The sequence below is a fragment of the Heterocephalus glaber genome, unplaced genomic scaffold (genome assembly GCF_053883595.1).
Source record: "Heterocephalus glaber isolate CG9 unplaced genomic scaffold, H.glaber_assembly_v1.0 deba00001610, whole genome shotgun sequence".
Lineage (NCBI taxonomy): Eukaryota > Metazoa > Chordata > Mammalia > Rodentia > Bathyergidae > Heterocephalus > Heterocephalus glaber.
Genome location: NW_028258381.1, coordinates 13,805,069 through 13,824,733, shown reverse-complemented (window position 1 = coordinate 13,824,733; position 19,665 = coordinate 13,805,069). Strand labels below are relative to the sequence as shown.

General features: G+C 39.3%; 1 pseudogene; it reads right to left on the bottom strand.

Moving 5' to 3' along the window:
- Positions 1-18,690: 18,690 nt before the first annotated feature.
- On the bottom strand, positions 18,691-19,029 carry LOC101710643 (acyl-CoA-binding protein pseudogene; annotated as a pseudogene).
- Between the last annotated feature and the right edge of the window lie 636 nt (positions 19,030-19,665).

Here is a 19,665-nt window from a genome sequence, read left to right as displayed (position 1 = left end):
GTTTTTACGGGGCTCTGACCTATTGGGGTGACCCACACTTGGCACCTCATAATTTGAGATATACAGCCTTGTGTTTTATAAACATGTAGGCATGCGATAATGACTTCTTATTTAGCTACAATGAAAAGGAATTTAATCCAAGGAAAAGTTTCTCTGTGTGACATTGACCCACTGTCTAAAGGGCTAAAGTGGGAAGGGTGAGCTCTAGTGGCTCAGCATGCAACACGGCACCTTATTCAGACTCCACTCCAGAATAGACTTAGTTGGGTAAAAGTCAAGGTAAAAATGAAGAACAGCCACTGCCTAAATCCACAGAACATTGATCAACCCTCATTCCCACGCCAGGAAGCTTCTGAGCTGCTGTATCAGGAGCATCTGGACCACAGGAGGCCCAGGGAACTCAGCCACAGAGCCCTGGTGAAAATAAAAGTCTCATTTGTCCAACAATCTCAAGGAGCACAAGAAAACCTGAGGAGACCACCTCTGCTCCTGCCTCTCACTCAGGAACTGGCCAAAAAGTGCCTCCCTCCATCACTACTGCCTCCTCTGTCCTGCTTTCCAGCCCCATCTCAAGGAGCAGGAGAAGAGGACGGGACAAATGGTGGGCTCTGGGGACAGGGGCCACCTCCTCTCTCCATGAAGAGTGGTCTACTTCCTCCCTAGCCACTCCCAGCAGAGCTAGATGAGATGGCTTCCTGAAGATCTCCCAGGGCTTGGCCCTTCCTTGGGTGGCCTTCATGTGTGCAGGGGACTTGGCTTTCCATTCTCTGGACAAGGTAAAGGAGAGCTGAAGAAAGACAGAGTCACATGGAGGAGAGAGAGCAGCATGGCAGCCACAGGTCCCAGCCTGATTTTTCCCAGGACAGGGACTGGCATGGGAGAGTCCTTGCCTTCCATCCCCACGGGGCTGGCTGGCTACCAACACAGAGGTCTCACAGTGAGATGCTGACAATACCGACTAGGAGCTGAGTCAGGGGAAGGAAGCAAATAGGAGCCAAACAGTAGGTAGTGGAGAGGACCTTTGGGGTCTCCAGGGAGCTATGCCCAGCCACTAGCCCCTCCCCTGAACACACTGGATCCCTGGATAAGCCACGTGGAAGAAGAACGAATGTCACAGAGACGACTGCAGTCCACAGACACCACCCTTCCTCCCTCTCCCTGAATGACAGAGATAGAAATAGATAGATAGATAGATAGATAGATAGATAGATAGATAGATAGATCGATCGATAGATGCAAACATACAAGAGAGCTCTCATTCCTAGTCTTGCAAGCACAGTCATAGGTTCAAACTTATGTGGCAAAACATTGGAAATTAATTCTCTTACCAAGTTTGAAATGTCCAACACACTATTATTAACTATATTCATCCAGTCCATGCCCAAAGTAACTTGCCTTTTCCCATCAGGTCCCACCTCCTAACAGCAAGTCAGCTGTAAAGCCTCATAAAACAATCACCTTCCAAACCTTGCTTATGAGCACATGAGGCTTTTAGGGAACATTGAGACATAAACCATAACACCCCAGAAGCTGTGAATATGTATACTTGACAGGGTGGAAGGACTTTGCTCCATCTGGACTTAGTTACCTTCAGTATTTCCATGCTAATAGACTCACCTGATGGTGATACTGAGCTTCTGTGCCAAAATCAGGGAAATGGCAGCAAGGCCTGGGGAAGGGCTCAGGTGGGCTTGCAAGCCCAGCACAGAGACTTGGCCTCCTACACTGGAGCCTGACACTCTGGGCACACAGGGCAGAACTCTTAGTCACTCCACAGACAAGTAGCTCTGCATAGTGGAGCTGATGAGAGTCACAGTATGTATTATAAATGACAAATTATATTTACCAAGGAATTCTATTTGTAAATATTACACATTCACTCAATGAAATACCTCAATAATAACCATTAGCACCCAACCATTTGACACGTCCTGGAAATGGCCATTCTGAGTTGAGGTAGTCCATCTACTTTGTCTTTAAATTATAGAATTATCAGATTGAAGTCATTTATGATGAGAGATAATAGAGCTAAGGAGGAAACTATTGAGTTATTGAGTGTGATACAACGGTTTTGCAGAGGGGAAACTGAGGCTCGTGAACTGAGATGACAGGTATGGTCAGGCAGGGAAAGTGCTAACCAGGGGACCACATTCCAGCATCCCAGAGCCCCTGGTGCCAACTTCTGTCTACACCAGATCTCCCTTCAGGGCCACTCTGCTGCCTTCTGTTCATCTGCGGCAGCATGACAACCCGAGACTCAGGGGTACAAAGCACTGGCCTTCCCATTAGGCTCACATTCTGTGGGGCAGGAGACTGGATATAACCCAGGATGACTGATGCCCAGAGCTTCGTCTTCCTGTGAATCAAAATATTGGATGATAAAATTACTTTGGTGAATTCTTTCAATTACCTGGTGTCATTAAAAGGCTTGGGCGAGAATGCCTATCTGTAACTTGATCCTTGTCTGCCTGCTGTGGACTTTAAAGTCCTCTTGACTTTACCTGCGTGACCCAGGTCTCTGTCATCTTCATCAAGATAGTCCTGGGGCAGTGAGAATCTTGCCTGCTGGCTCAAGGCTCAGGCACAAGAGCTGTATTGAATGAGGCAAATCTTATAGGCCTTTAATGACTCAGTCTCTGGGGCCACTTTTTGTCACTTCTAATACACACCCCAACTTTTAAGTAACTACATACTTTTCCATGTTCAAGGAGAGGGCAGCCTTCACCTTTAGATGGTATAAGTAACAAGGACATATGTTAAAGAGAGCATGTTATGTACCAGACAATGATGGGGAGGCAGAGGCAGATGGGGCACATTCTCTGTGTTCTCATTTTTCTGTTTTCTAATTTATGAGGAAATCAAGACATGCACCACCCAGATGGGTCTGATCATGACAGTAAGATGATTAATAGTTTGATTGATTCTCCAGAAAAGATATGGAATAAATGAATAAAACAGTATAGGATCCAGAAACAGATGAGAAAGTATATGGAACGTGATAAATGGCCACAGTGTTAGGGGAGGTCCTTGTCCAAAGGAGAAACTACATAACACACAGAACTAAGAAGCACATCATCGCATGGACTTAATTAAATAGATTTCTATCTCTCACTATAGGAAAATTAAGTCCAGATGGATTCAAAACTTAAATGTCAGGAACAAAGCTTTAAACACACATAGAAGCAATGTCGATGAGAATCATTCTGACCTTGGGGTTAGGAAGGATTTCTTAAGCAAGACACAAAATTACTCATCACAAAAGATGTGATTGATATGATCCATGAAATGGAGATTAAAACCAGCTGGTTATCACAGACTATCTTAGAAAATTTTGTATAAAGAGCTAAAAATGGGAACATGTTTGTAACACACATTGCTGAAATAAAATCAGAATCTATCTCTGTTATCTATCATCTATCTGCCCACTCTATCTATCTATCTACCAACATGAGCAAATAAATGAGAAGACAAACCACTCAATAGAAAAATGGACAAACGACACAAGCACTACTTCAGTGAAGACAAAAATATGATTAGCTAATTAAAAAATGAAGAATTGCTCTGCTATTGAGTGATCATGGGCATGGCCATGGGTCAGACTATTATGTGACCCTATACTCTGTGGATTTAATTGAGGGAGCTTAAAGGAGAGGCCAGCCCAGCATGGCACAATGGGACCTCTGCTAAGAGTGTAAATGGACAAGACAACTTTAGAGAGATGGCCCCATGTGTGGTCCTCCATCCCACTTCTTTGTGTACTGCATTCTCCTCCTCTCACCCCTACAGTCTTGGTTCTATACAGAATGGTTCTATACATTAGAAATGGTGCTGGAAGCAAAATGTCCTTACTGTCAATGATAAAGAGAATTATAAGCAAAACATGAAAATCATGTCTCTTATACCTTCCTGATTAAAACCTCTTTTCATTTTTTTCCTTAAACACAAAGCAACAAATGAGAAGATGGTTATCTTATCTCTAGTTTAAGCCTCAGTTCACCCTGGTGTGACTGATGGGTGAGGTCCAAGGGATAATTGAGAAGAAGCCCCCGTGTCCTTCAGAACATATCTCCATGTTTTGTAAACAGAAGCACAAACCAGGACTGTGCTCCAGAAAGGGAGGCTGTGGATGGGAATTTCTTGCACAGTATAGAAGCTGCCAGACTGCACTTTAATTGGTCTTGAGGAAAATTAACTCAGTGGAAGGAAGCATAGATTTCAAACTTGGCCTCCGGAGAGCCCTAGATATCGAGGTTCATTTTAATACCGAAAAATTCTAGTGACTGACTTTCCTTATGGCCCCTATTATTTCTTATCCTATTTGAATGCTCCTACACTATAATTTTCACTACATTTATAAACTCACTTGGAAGAAATTTAGATAAAATTCCTCAGACTAATTTTATCTCTCTTGAGTTTGGACATCTCTCCATGCCTTGGACAAGGCTACCACTTGGCACACATGAGCACGTGCGTGCCTCCCCTTTCTGCTTCAGAAGGCCAAGGAGCTCCGCATTTGCAGTTTCCAGTTTGACCTCCTCTCAGAAACACCAAGCAAACAAAGTGGCTGTGAACTTTCAGGGTGAAGGTACGTTTTGTGGCATAAATGATTACGAAGCCCGGGGAAGGGTTCACACTTATAACTCAGAAGCTATATGGGTGGCTTTCCCTGCTTGCAAATGTCCCCTGAGCCTGGTCTGAGCCGCAGACAGCTCTGGATGGTGCACAGAGTGGGCCGGGCTGCAGCTGGGAGATGGGTCAGAGCGTGGGAATTCTGCCCAGGTTTCAGTCATTCATGCTTCAAAGGAGCTTGGGCATCAGCTTGCTGCTGGAAGAGGTCTGGTTTTTGAAGCAACTTTCTGCCTTATGAAGGAGATTAGTAATCAACACACTAACACATATGAACATGGGCATACACACAGATTCTCACACACTGTTACTATGCAGGTCACAATCATGGCTTCGTGGAGCATTAAAAGAGGATGTGATAGTTGATCCCAAGATGCCCCTATTTATATGTGTCTAGTACCAAAGTCATTTCTACTTCTAATAATCTGTGGTAGACCTGGATTGTGTTAGACATACTTTTGCCCCTCTTGGCGTTCTAAACTAGGGTGTGCTGGTAACCAAATGGCGAACCAGCGGTGCTCCTGATATATTCCAGAGGGGCATACACATTTCTTCACTGTTTGGGACCAGGATTGCTTCCATTGCAGATATAAAGAAGCAGTTTCTTTCCTGCCTGACCATACCTGTCATCTCAGTTCACGAGCCTCAGTTTCCCCTCTGCAAAACTGTTGTATCACACTCAATAACTCAATAGTTTCCTTCTTAGCTCTATTATCTCTCATCATAAATGACTTCAATCTGATAATTCTATAATTTAAAGACAAAGTAGATGGACTACCTCAACTCAGAACGGCCATTTCCAGGATGTGTCAAACGGTTGGGTGCTAATGGTTACTATTGAGGTATGTCATTGGCTGAATGTGTAATATTTACAAATAGAATTTCTTGGTAAAGATAATTTCTTGGTAAATATAATTTGTCATTTATAATACATACTGTGACCACATTTGAAAGGATTGAATACTGGGTATATACTTGCTAGATGGAATTTAAGAGAAAACAGAGGTCACATGCACCAAAATTCATATTAATATTGATGTTGCACAGTAACATCTCATAATAATAAATTCAGCCCTGAGAAGTCTAGAAGCAAAGGCAAACATTATGGGTTACTGAATTCACTGCCTAATAAAATGTAGCAGGTGAACTGCTTAGTAATGATCACAGATCCCCTGGTAATAGCAAGTAGGAGAGCTGTAGAGAACAAAACAACAAGACTTGTGAAATCTAAATGTAAGCACTTCATCCACTGGTCATTCCAGGATGGCCATTTTGCAGATTAAAAATTGAAGAGACTAATTACAGTAGCTTAAAAGCATACACCTCTTGAGTGCTGAAACCAGTATTCAAACACAGACTCATGATCCAAAAGCTCATTCTCTCTCCACTCTGCAATTAACTCCAATCTCATTTAATATCAGGATTTTACACCAGGATAATCAGTGGCCAATGGCACTATTGTAATAGCAATTGTGCAAAAATGTAGGGATGGGATTTTCAGAGGCTGAGGTTACAGATACAGAAAGTACCCTCAGCTATAATACAAGGGTGTTGCGTATGTCAGGGGAAGAAGGGAGGCCAAGCAGATGAAATTCAAGTCATAAAAACATGTCCTTGAACACATGGAAGAATGGAGGAAGTTGACCTGCCTCTGCCTCTGACTTTCTCATCACATCTCTGTTAAGAATTGGAAGGCAAACAGCTCAAAATTGGTCTTTCTTGCAGGAATGAACACCATTAAATAAATTTATTGTGAGGCATTGCAACATGCCAAAACCTGCAAGAGCAGTCACAGAAGTGCTATGTGGTCCAGCAATTTTGCTGAATGTTTTCATCAAAAATGAGCCAGTGCCTTCCAATTGGATCTCATAGGATACTGTTAATGTGTGCAAGTTGTAACCATAGTAAACGTTAAGCTTTGGATCATGAAAAATGTCCTCTAAATAGCATGGTTACAGTGGTCTGCCTACCACTCCTGTGGACACCCATGCCTCCTTCTTGGCAAGAGGAAGGCAGCTCCACCCTGATCTCCTTTGTCCACATTCCCATCCCAGAGTCATCATGATTCTGCTCCTTCCAGAGCTGGACCTGGTTCCCCATGGGAAGATTTCCTGGACACAGAAGGTTTTTCTTAGCCTCAAATCTTTACAAGTATCTTTCTGCTACACTTCATCCCAATTCTTTTCAGTTTTTTAATTTATGTGACTTTAATAAATGTTCATGGTGACACATAGTGACACATGGCTCTTGTAAATTAAAATTAACCACAATCTATACCCCCAGACAGTTCCCTACTTCTTAGAGATCAGAAATAAAAATGCTGAGAGAATTTCAAATGGCCTTGGTCTAAATTTGGAGTGGGTTTTTTTTTCTCAAAATCATGCCTCTATTTGAATTTTATTTTCAGTGTATCAGTAAAATATATATATATTCATTTATATATACATATATATCCCTCTGTTATAACCACTTGAATGAGTTTAATAGGAATCATAAATAAACCACTAGGCTCTGTCCCATACCTCTAACATTTTTATAGCTCCTTCCCTTGCCTAGAATACTCTTTCCTCTCCTTGGCCTCCAAAATCAGCTTTGGATAGCCCAAAGTTATCTACTTCCCTAATTTCTATAGACAGCATAATTGTCTTCTTACTTTCTCATTACTGGGACAAAATACCTGACACCTACAAATTAACGGAGAGGTTTACTTTGTCTCACAGCCTGTAGAGTTTTCAGTACATAGTAGGCTGGTTCCAAGGCAGGGTGGCATGGCAGAGGAAAAACAGTTTATGGCATGGCAGACAGGAAGAACCAAACCATCAAAGGAGGAGTCTATACATATACCCATCCTCCTACGCCCACAGTGACCCACCTCTTCCTACAGGCTTCACATCCCAACATCGCATCCAGCTATAAATCTCTCAGTGGGATAATCCAGTATCACACACCCATGATCCAGTCACCTCTGCAAAGCTCCATTTTGTCCCTTTGGGGATACATCTAGATATAAACCAAACAGGTTCTGTCAAGCTTTTAAGACAGCTGTGGTCTTATAATAATCTGGACTTTTCATTCAACAATAGTCATTTAAAAAGAAGCCTGTTTCACTTTCCTGACATGTGCCAGGCAGTGCTCAAAGCTCAGGAGAGACTAGTTAAAAAAACAAAGTAGCTCCTTAATGTGATGGAGGTGGCATTGGCGTGAGACCAACAAATGAACTACAGACACCTTCTGACATCACCCCACTTATGTGCTTGCAGATGGCAAAGCGAGGCAAGGCTGTATAGACTCAGCTCAGGGCTCCAGCCTCACAAACTGAATTTTAACCAGAAACCCTCAGGGTAATGGGTCCCAGGGAGAGGGATGAACAAATGCATGTTTCTCAGGTGACCTCATGGAAAACAAGAGGCCAGAGAGGTTGGGAGAAGGAAGGAGAGAAGGGAAGGACTTGGAGAGCAAATCCGGCATTGATTACTGAGGATCCTGCAGAACCTGGGCAGAATTTCCTTTAAACAGTGTCAACCAGGAGCGACATTATTTCATTCATATTTTAGGAGGATCTGTATGGCCACTGCGCAGCTGCGTCATTTAGAATGGCACCCCCTGCCAGATTTAGTCACTGTCTTGTATTGTTTTTTTGTACAGTTCTCTCTTTCTGTTTAGGAAATAAAACAATGGGGCAATGCAATGTTCAAAAGGTTAAGCAGAAAACCTTGAAAATGCTGAGAAGACTTAAAAGGGATTTTTGGCAGACAACCAAGACAAAGACTACTGTAATTGAGAAAGGGAGAGGCTAGAGGACCCATGGAATTCTCCCTGTTCATTTAAACCCCTGGTAGAGGCCTTGGGGATACAACCTGACTTCTACAAAGCATAATCTCCAATTCATTGAAATGATAGCTCACCACCTTATCGATAGAAGATTAATTCTCTTTAGAGGAATGTACTAGCTGAAGGTGCTACAATTTTTAAATATGTAATATGTACACTCAAAAATGCTATTTAATCTGAAAGACAGGAAGATAGATAGATAGGTAGATAGATAGATAGATAGATGAGGAAATAAACACATAAAACAGAGAGAACTCAGAACTACAGGCTACCCAGATATTGAAGTCAAGTGACCAAAAAGTTAAAGTATAGTAAAATCTTGGTTTGAAAGCATAATTTGTTTCAGAAACATACTTGTAATCCAAAGCACTTGTATATCAAAGTGAATTTCCTCATAAGAAATAAAGGAAATGCAGATGATTCATTCCACAACCCAAAAATATTCACATAAAAATTATTATAATACTGTAACATAATATAAAATAATAAAGAAAATATAAAATGTAAAGAAAAATAAACAAACTTACCTGCACTTACTTTTGAAAACCTTTGTGGCTGGTGTAAGGGAGACAAGAGAGAGGAGGGCTATTGTGTGGGAGACTTTCACTATCACTAACGGGATCACTGCTGCCTATTGGCTCAGTGAAATCTTTTTCTTTTCATGCAACTTTAACAAAGAACCTATACAATGACACTTGCTTTTGCCTGCTTTTGAAGATTTCATGGAAATGTGACATTACATTGTCTTTCAACAGATTTATCACTCACACTGCTACAGCTTTATTTGAGTGGTATTTCCTACAAATTTTGCACTATTTTCCACATTTTAGACAACTTCCTTATCTCCTTTGAAGTGAGAGATCCTGCTGCCTTTTTCATCTCCTCCTCTCCAGAGGAGCTGTCCTCCATAACCTCTTGCTACTGAGAGATGATCACCCACAATTCCATAACAAGACAGGGAGGGAGAGGGAGAGAGAACATTGGCTCGGGTGTGATCATGTGATATTTGTCATCACATACTACTCATATTACAAGACATTGCTCATTTATCAAGTTATAATGTATTAGAAATGTTTGTTCACTTTACAGAACACTTCCAGAACAAGTTACTTGCAATCCAAGATTTTACTGTACTTGTCCTGAATGTTTTTAAGAAGAAAGATAAAGTTAATGGGGGAAAAAATCAAACAAGAATTGTAATCTATCAAAATAACCAAATGACAGTTCTAGAAAAGAAAAAACAAAGAAAATATATTTGAAACAAAGAACTTATAAGTATAATTAAGCTTAACTGAAGAAGGAAGAAACAAAAGCAGAATTGCTTCTGATTTGAAAACAATAGGAAAGCATCAGTGTCCAGTAAGAAACATCCTATCTGAAGCACAGAGAAAAAAATATATAAATATAGAAAAAACATTGAAGAAATTTCAGACTAAATAGGAAGATCCAATTCACTGTGGGAAGCCCCATGCACACTTTTATGTGACCATGGCCTTTTGATGTAGCTGGACAGAGTGACTCCTTCTAATGAGGAGAATACAGCAAAATACATGGCATTTTTGAGATAAAATAATAGCAGCACAGAGATCTTATGTAACTGATCCAAAGTCATCCACACAATAGTGACAGAGGCTAAATTCAACTCATTTGGCCTAAGAGTCCATTTTCATAGCAACTCTACTATGATGTCTCTTGTGACTGAAAGTTTTCCTGAACTGGGCACAGAGGGGAGTATTATTAATTTGATAAAAGTCTTCAATTAGCAGTTCAGCACATAAAATCCACTGAGCCTTACAATCAGTGATTATTGGTCTTTTTGCTGTTACTATAACAATAATTTGAGGCTGGGTGATTCATAAACAAAAGGAGCACTTTTAGCTCACAGTTCTGGAGAACCAAGTGGGTAGTGCTAGCTTCTGGTAATGCTTTGTGACTGTTCAACTTGGGGCAGAAAGGAAAAGAGCAAGTGGGTCCATGCAGAAGACAGACATGTATCTAAGAGAGGAAGCAAGAAGAGAAGCTGACCTGCTTTATAACAACCCAGCCTTATGTTGACTAATCCAGTCCCACAAGACCTATTTCAGCCCCAGAGAACTAATTCAGTCTCTTGAGAAAGTCAGTGTACTCATTAGGCTGGTGCCCAATAACCTACTCACCTCCCACTAGGCTCCACATTTGAGGATCTTAGGTCCCACAACTTTTCAGTACCATTGCACTGGGGACAAAGCTTCCAGCTCATGCACCTTCAGGGAACAAGCCATGTCCAATAAAAAGGAATTGCCATTAAACCAGAATTATCCTAGCTGATTTTTACCACTCCACTCAGTTCCTGACAATGGCAGTGAAAAAATTAAAACAGCTAAAAAAAATGGAAACTTATCATATTTCAAGATGAAATTATCTGGGTGTACTGGCACATACCTGTAATCCCAGCACTGGGGAGGCTGAGACAGGAGGATCACCATGAGTTCAAAGCCAGCCTAAACTATATAGCAAGACCCTGTCTTAAGGAACCATGTCTAAAAGATCTAAGGAAGGGTGTGTCATCAATAGAAGAATTATTTCAATAAACAAATAAATTATTCAATTTTCTGTATTTTACACACAATAAGGAGAAGTTACAAAAAGGAAAAAAAATACATATCTGGAGTTAAGAATAACTTAAATGAAAATTTCATAGAGTGCTTAAATCTGAGCTACTTGGGAAGCTCAGGTAAAAGGATTGCAGTTCAAGCCCAGCCTGGGCAACTTAGTGAAGCCCTGTTTCAAAATAAATTAATAAGGGCTGGGAATGTAGCTTAGTGGTAGAGCTCTTGCCTAGCATGTGCAAGGCTCTTAGTTTTTCAAAAAGTTAAACATAGAATAATCATATGGCCTGGCATTTGTATTCCTAAGAGAATTGAAAACATGTTCAAATAAAAACATGTGCATGAGTGTTTACAGCAGCATTATTAATAACCAGGCAAACAGTAAAAGCAATCATCATGTTCATTAACCAATGAATGAATAAATAAATTACAGTATACCCACATGATGGAGTACCACTTGACTATAAAAAGGAATAAAGTATTGATACGAGCTACATCATGAATTAATCTAAAAATGTCTATGCTAAACAAAGGATGCTAGACACTAAATAGCAATAATGTGTAAATTTGTATTTGTATGAAATATTCCAAATAGGCAAATCCATACACACAGAAAGCAGATTAGTGTTTTCCATGGACTGTGAGAGAAGAAAATGGGAAGCAATTACTCAATGGATATGTGCTAGTCAACTTTCTGTTGCTGTGACAAAATACTTGATGTAAACAACTAAATGGAGGAAAGCTATGATTTTGCTCATGGTTTCAGAGGTTTCGGTCCATGGTCAGCTGGCTCCACTGATTTTAGCCTTGTGGTGAGATAGAAACATTATAGCACAAGGACATGGCACAGAAAATTGCTTACCTCACAGCAGCCAGGAAGCAGAAGAAGTGGAAAGAGAGAGAGAGGAAGGAGCCAGGGGCCAGATATAGATCCCAAGAGCATGCCCTTGTGATACACTTTCTTCAAGTAGGCCCCACCTCCTGTTCTTATCATTTCCTGATTGTATCATTTCTCAGTAATGACATCAAATTATGAATCCATCATTGGATTAATCCACTTGAGGTCAGAGCTCTCATGATTCAATCAGTTTCCCAAAAGCTCATCAGCTGGTCACCAAGCACATGAGTTTTGGAAGACCTTTCAAATCCAAACCATTACAGGATATAATGTTCTTGGGGGATAATTAAAATGTTCAGAATTATGTTGTGTGATGGTTGTAAAATATCATGAATGTACCAAAAGCACTGAATTGTATACTTCAGAATAGTTAATGGTAAAACTTATATAAATTTTTCCTCAAATTTTAAAAGGTGTGTATTAATTGAAAGAGCCAATAAAATTTAAAGAAGTTTTACTAATAAGATGACTTGACTTAGCAACTGTAAAGACAGCAGCCATGTTAAATTTGCAAATGATTTCAGCCAAATTTAAACATGATGAAGATGATGTAAAGAGAGACAGATACATTAATAAACAGCAATAGTGTCAGGAAAGAATGGGTCTCTGGTACACGTTATGGCTTGTGTCTAGATGTCCTCCCAAAGCCTCATGCAGTCATAGGCAGTGCTTTTCCAGAAGTGCATGTGATGCTGGGATTGATTCATGGTTCAATGCTATTGTCAAGGGCACTAGGATTAAGGATGTGAGTGCTACCTGCCCTAAGTAGCTTGGATAAGATATAAAGGACAGAAAGAGCTCTGGCTGCCCCTTGTTGCTTTGCTATTTTCTGCCTGCCATGGACTGTTTCTCCTCTGCAATGCCTGTCTACCATGTCACTCTGCCTTGGAGCCAGCCAATTATGGACTGAAATCTCTACAAACTATGAGGTAAATAAAACTTTCCTCTCTTACATTGTAGGTGTTGAATATTTTGTCTCATCAATGAGAAAAATAACTAAGACAGCACACAACAGCCAAGTCACTATTAATCACAAAAACAGTAATTCATTTATTAAATGGTGCTATGACAATTGACTTTCTGCCATGAAAACAATAAAATTATAACAATGATGCCCTACCTCAATGTAAGTTCCAAATGTGTCAAAACACTAAATTAAAAAAGGAAAATCTTTGAAGTATTGAGAAGAATATCAAGTACATCTTTATAACTTAGAAGTTACAGTAAGGTGAGATATCTTAAATGAAACCCCAAACTTAATTATACAATATGAAAAAAGGCCCATTCAAACAGTAGAAAAAATTACACCATGAAAACTTAGGCATCAATTTGTAAACTTACAAAAATCTTTCCAACCCATGTAACAGAAATGTATTAGTCAGAAAACATACATATACATGCACACATACAATAAAACTTTAGTAAGAACTCATGAAATAGATGTATCCTCAAATAAGGCAATTGTGAGTGTAAAACAACAAACATTTACCAAAGACAAAACAAAAGTGAGTAATTGACATATGGGGAGATTCCAGATTTCTCATTAATTCAGCAAGAAACTATTAAATTGTTTCCACCACTCCAAGCACAGAGGAGGAGGCTGCTAGGCTGCCTTACCAACATTCCCAGCACAGAGGAGGACAGCCACATGGGAGCCAGCAGCACACCCCACTTCCTTGAAATGAAAAGACATGTAAACAAATCTCAAAACCAGACTTCCAGATCACCTACAGCAACCCCAAAGGGAAATGAGATGGAACACTCTGATACTCAACCAGCTGGACTACCTGAACTGGTAACAAAAGAGGATCTGGAAAAAATGAAATCAGAAATAATTTCTCAGATAACAGTAGAGATTTTGCCCATACTGTAAGACATGGTTAATAAATCTAGAGAGGACACAGATAAAAAATTGAGCTGAGGAACGCAATGGAATCCTAACATAGGAAACAAATGGAATCCAGAAAACAGATGCAAACAGATTTCCAGGAGATTAAAGACTCCATTGAAAGCAAGCTCAGCAGAATGAGCCAATGTGAGGACAGAATTTCAGATATAGAAGGTAAGATTGCAATTAGTGACTAGAAAAAGAAAAATTGCCTTAAAATTGTAAGGGAACATGAGAAATCAATCCAGAAATCAATGCAAAAAACAATAACATAAGACTGATTGGAGTCAATGAAGAAAAAAGAGAGAGCGCAGATGACATAAAAAAACTGTTCACAGAAATAATGGCAGAAAACTCACCAAGCAGGGGAAAAGAACTAGACATACAGATAAGTGAGGCATATAAGACTCCAAATAGCCTTGATCAAAAAAAATCTACACATAGGCATATAATTGTTAATATTCCAGAAACTCAACAGAAGAACAAAATTCTACAAGCAGTGAGAGAAAAGAAACAAATCACATACAAAGGAAAGCCCTTAAGAATCACAGCAGACTTCTCAATGAAAACCCTAAAGGCAAGAAGAGCTTGGTGTGACATATTGCAAGTACTAAAGGAAAACAGCCTCCAGCCCAGACTGATGTACCCAGCAAATCTATCTTTCAAAATTGATGGAGAAATAAGATACTTTCATGACAAAGAGCACCTTAGGAACTTCATGAATACCAACCCAGCACTCCAAAAAATTTTAGATAATATCATCAGAAAAGACAATGAGGATTACAACCCCAGGAAGCCCAGCAGAATGAATCCATCAGGCATGACAAGAAATTAAAAGCAAAGGGGGAGAATCCTACAAAAAGAAAAAGTTGTGAGAATGATAATTCAATACATATCAGTTATAATAATCAATGTTTTTTTAAATTTTATTTTCTTGGTACATTTTAGGTATACAATATAACAACATTCATCACTGGAAATTTGCACCTTTACATAATCTCTCTTGGTTCTTATTTTTCCCCCTTCCCCTACCTTCCCTTCAACCCCTCCATCCCTCCCTATTTACAAAGACTTTGTTTCCTTTTTTTCATTTTCTCATATTTAATTCTTTCCATTTTTTCCTTTAGCCTACCCCTCCCACTTCCCCTCCCACTTTACCCTTTTTCTTCCTATTGCACATTATCTATTATACCTTCATGTGAGAAATATCTGTTCATTTCAGATGCCCATTTTTGAATTGGGTCTTTAAATTTGGGAGGTCCAAGTTTTTAAAGTTCTTTATACATTTGAGATAGTAGACCTTTGTCTGAGAGATAGCTGGTGAAAATTTTTTCCTACATTGTGGGTTGTCTCTTCACACTGTTGGTAGTTTCTCATGCTGTGAAGAAGCTTTTTAGTAAGAAGAGATCCCACTTGTTGATTGTTTGTGCTAGTTCATGGGCAACTGAGGTTTTGTTCATAAAATCTTATCCTACGCTAATGTCTTCAAGAGTTTTTAATAAACTCTCTTCCTACAAAAAAAATCATGACAATGATAAGTCAATATGTTTCAGTTATAACCATCAATGTTAATGTTCTCAATTCACCAATCAAAAGAAATAGACTGGCAGAATGGGTCAAGAAGCAAGATCCAACAATATGCTGCATACAAGAAACACACTTAATTCAAAAAGAAACTCAGAGACTGAAAGTTACCGGGTGGAAAACAATACTCCATGTGACAGGAACCAAAAAAAAAACCCCAGGAGTAGCTACCTTCTTTGCATATCAAGTGGATTTCAAACTAACACAGATTAAGAGAGGCAAAGAAGGATACTAAATCCTTGTAAAGGGAAGAATCGAAGAGGAAGAGATGACAATCATAAATATCTATGCACCAAACACTAGTGCACCCAACTATATAAAACAAATACTAATGGACATGAAAAATCATAGGCACTAATAGGATAGTAGTGGGGGAACTCAATACCCCACTGTCACAAACAGATCAACTAGATGAAAAATAAGTAAAGAAGTACTAGAACTCAATCAAACTCTTGAACAAATGAACTGAACAGAGATTTACAGAGTGTTCCACCCCCCAAAATCAGAATACACATTGTTTTGAGCTCCACACAGGTCGTTCTCCAAAATAGACCACATAGTTACACATAGAACATATTTAGGTAAGTGCAAAGGAATTGAAGTCATCCCCTGTATATTATCAGACCATAGTGCAATGAAACTGGAGATCAATAGGAAAAGGAACTCCAAAAATTTCATAAACACATGGAAATTGAACAATGTACTTCTGAAGAATCAATGGGTCATAGAGGAAATTAAAGAAGAAATGAAACAGTCTCTTCAATTAAAAAAAATGACAATACAACATATCGGAATCTATGGGACACAATGAAAGCAGTCTTCTGAGGGAAATTCATAGCAGTAAATACTCATATTAGAAAAATAGAGTGAGCCTAATTAAACAACCTGATGCTGAACCTCAAGCTTCTAGAAAAAGAAGAGCAGGACAAACCCAAAGCTCAGACAAGGGAGTAAATTATAAAGATCAGAGGAGAAATCAATGCAATGGAGACTAAGAGAATGATACAAAATATCAATGAAGCCAAGAGTTGGTTCTTCGAAAGAATCAACAACATTGACAAACCCTTAGCCAACCTTATCAGAAAAAGGAAAGAAAAGGCCCAAATCCATGCAATTAGGAATGAAAAGGATGAAATTATAATGGACCCAGCAGAAATCCAGAGGATCATCAATACCTACTTTGAGAACCTATACACCAATAAGATGGAAAACACAGAAGAAATGGATAGATTCCTAGATACGTATGAATTACCAAAGTTGAATGAAGACCTAAAAATTCTAAATGACCCAATATCAATCAATGAAATTGAAAACATAATTAAAAACTTACCAACTAATGAAGGCTGAGGTCCTGATGGCTTCACTGCTGAATTCTATAAGACATTTAGAAAGGAACTACTGCCACTACTCTTTAAAATCTTCAATGAAATTGAAAAGGAAGCAGTACTCCTGAATTCATTCCTAGAATTAAGTATCACCTTGATCCCCAAAGCAGAGAAAGACCCAGCTGAAAAAGAGAGCTATAGGCCAATCTCACTAATGAACATAGATGCAAAAATCCTTAATAAGATACTGGCAAATAGAATGCAAAAGATCATCAAGAAGATCATACACCCTGATCAAGTGGGATTCATCCCAGGGTTGCAGGAATGGTTCAACATATGAAAATAAATAAATGCAATACACTATATCAATAGAGCCAAGGACAAAAACCATATGATCATCTCAATAGAGGCAGAAAAAGCATTTGACAAAATCCAACATGCACTTATGATGAAAATCCTACAAAAAATTGGAATAGATGGTCTCTAGCTCAATCTGATAAAAGCCATCTATGAAAAACCAACAGCCAATATCATATTCAATGGTCAAAAACTGAAATCCTTCACACTAAGACCAGTAACAAGATGAGGATGTCCACTATCACTGCTCCTGTTCAATATAGTTTTGGAAACATTAGCCACAGCAATTAGACAAGAGAAAAAAATAAAAGGAATAAAGATAGCAAATGAAGAAGTCAAATTGTCTTTATTTGCAGACAACATGCTACTCTATAAAAAAAATCCCCAAGAACTCCACCAAAAGTCTTCTAGACTTAATAACGAAATTCAGTAGAGTAGCTGGATACAAGGTCAACATACAAAAATCAATAGCTTTCTCTACATGAACAACAGACTCACTGAGAGAGAAATAGGGCAAATAATTCCTTTCACAATAGGATCCAAAAAACTGAAATACCTAGGAATCAACCTAACAAAAGAAATCAAAGACCTCTTCTCTGAAAACAATAGCACTCTGAAAAGAGAGATCCAAGGTGATATCAGAAAATGAAAGACATCCCTTGCTCCTGAGTAGGAAGGATCAACATAGTGAAAAAGGCCATACTTCCAAAACTGCTATATAGATTCATTGCAATCCCAGTTGAAATTCCAGCAGCATACTTCATGGACCTTGAGAAAACAATCCAAAAATTCATTTGGAACAAGAAGAGGCCTAGAATAGCAAAAGCAATTCTAGGTAACAAAGACATCGCAGGGGGTATTACAACCCCCAACTTGAAACTATACTACAAAGGTACTGTGATCAAAACAGCATGGTGCTGGCAAAGAAACAGACCTGAGGGCTAGTGGAACAAATCAGAAATTGCAGAAACAACTCCAGACACACGAAGCCATCTCATCTTTGACAAAGGAGCCAAACACCCTCACTGGAGGAAAGATATCCTCTTTAATAAATGGTGCTGGAAAAATTGGGTTTTAACTTGGGAAAGATTAAAACTAGACCTATATCTCTCACCATGCACTAAACTAAAATCGAAATGGATTAAAGATCTAAATATTAAAACAGAAACGCTGAACTGGCTGGAACAGAGGTTAGGTAGAACTCTTGAAGACATTGGTGTAGAAAAGATTTTATGAACAAAACCTCAGTTGCTTATGAACTAGCACAAACAATCAACAAGTGGGATCTCTTCTTACCAAAAAGCTTCTGCACAGCAAGAGACGCCACCAACAGTGTGAAGAAACAAACCACAATGTGGGAAAAAAATTTTCACCTGCTGTTCCTCAGAGAAAGTTCTACTATCTAGAATCTATAAAGAACTTTAAAAAATAAGATCTCTCAAATTTTTCTTTTCAAATAACAAATATATTTGAATTGATTTCAGATAAAAACTACAGGGGGAAAGAAGAGGTTAGTGACCATTCCTGCTCCTAAACTGTTAGAGAAACATCCCAGTACACCCTGAAGAACTAGAGTAACCAACTAATTTCGCATCACCACAGCATTAGAAAAAACAAGGCATTACATAGTTTTAGGTTAAATGTGTGGCTGGTGACCAAATCCAATCTGTACATTCTGTGTTTGTTCTTTAGCTCTTCTGCTTTGTCGATGTAAGCTTTCATGGCACTTTCCTTGGAAGTCCCTTTCAGCTGGTTCCAGGCATCATACTTGGCTTTGCCTTTGAGGTCCAACATCCCAGTCCACTCTGTATTTATGTCACCCACAGTGGCTTGTTTGTAGTGGCTGTAAATGAACAACATCTCTTGGCCTGTTGGCTGGGTCTTGAGGTCCTTAACCTCCTCAATAGCTTTCTCAAACTCAGCCTGAAACATGCCAGCGGGATTACCAGGATTCTGCAGAGTCTGCAAAGGAGGCAAGGAACAGGAAGTGAGTGCCAGACCTCCCAAATTTAAATACCCAATCCAAAAATGGGCATCTGAAATGAGCAGACATTTCTCAGACAAAGAAGGAGAAATAGCAAATAAATACATGAAAAAATGTTCAACATCACTGGTCATTCAAGAGATGCAAATGAAAACAACACTGAGATTCAACTTCACCCCAGAAAGAATGGCTGCTATCATGAAATTGACTAGTAACAAATGCTGGTGGGGCTGTGGAGAAAGAGGAACCCTGCTCCACTGATGGTGGGAGTATAGACTGGTGCAACAACTATGGAAACCAGTATGGAGATACCTCAAAGAACTAGGACTGGAAGTCCCATTTGACCCAGCTATCCCCCTGCTGGGTATCTTCCCCAAAGAATTAAAAGAATCATATACATATACAGTGATATATGTGCACCCATGTTCATAGCAGCACAATGCGTAATAGCTAAAACTTGGAAGCAGGCCCAATGCCCATCAACTGGAAACTGGATAAAGAAAATGTGGAGTTTTTTAATAAAATGGAGTACTACTCAGGCATAAGGAGTGATAAATTAGAGACATTTATAGCTCAATGGATGC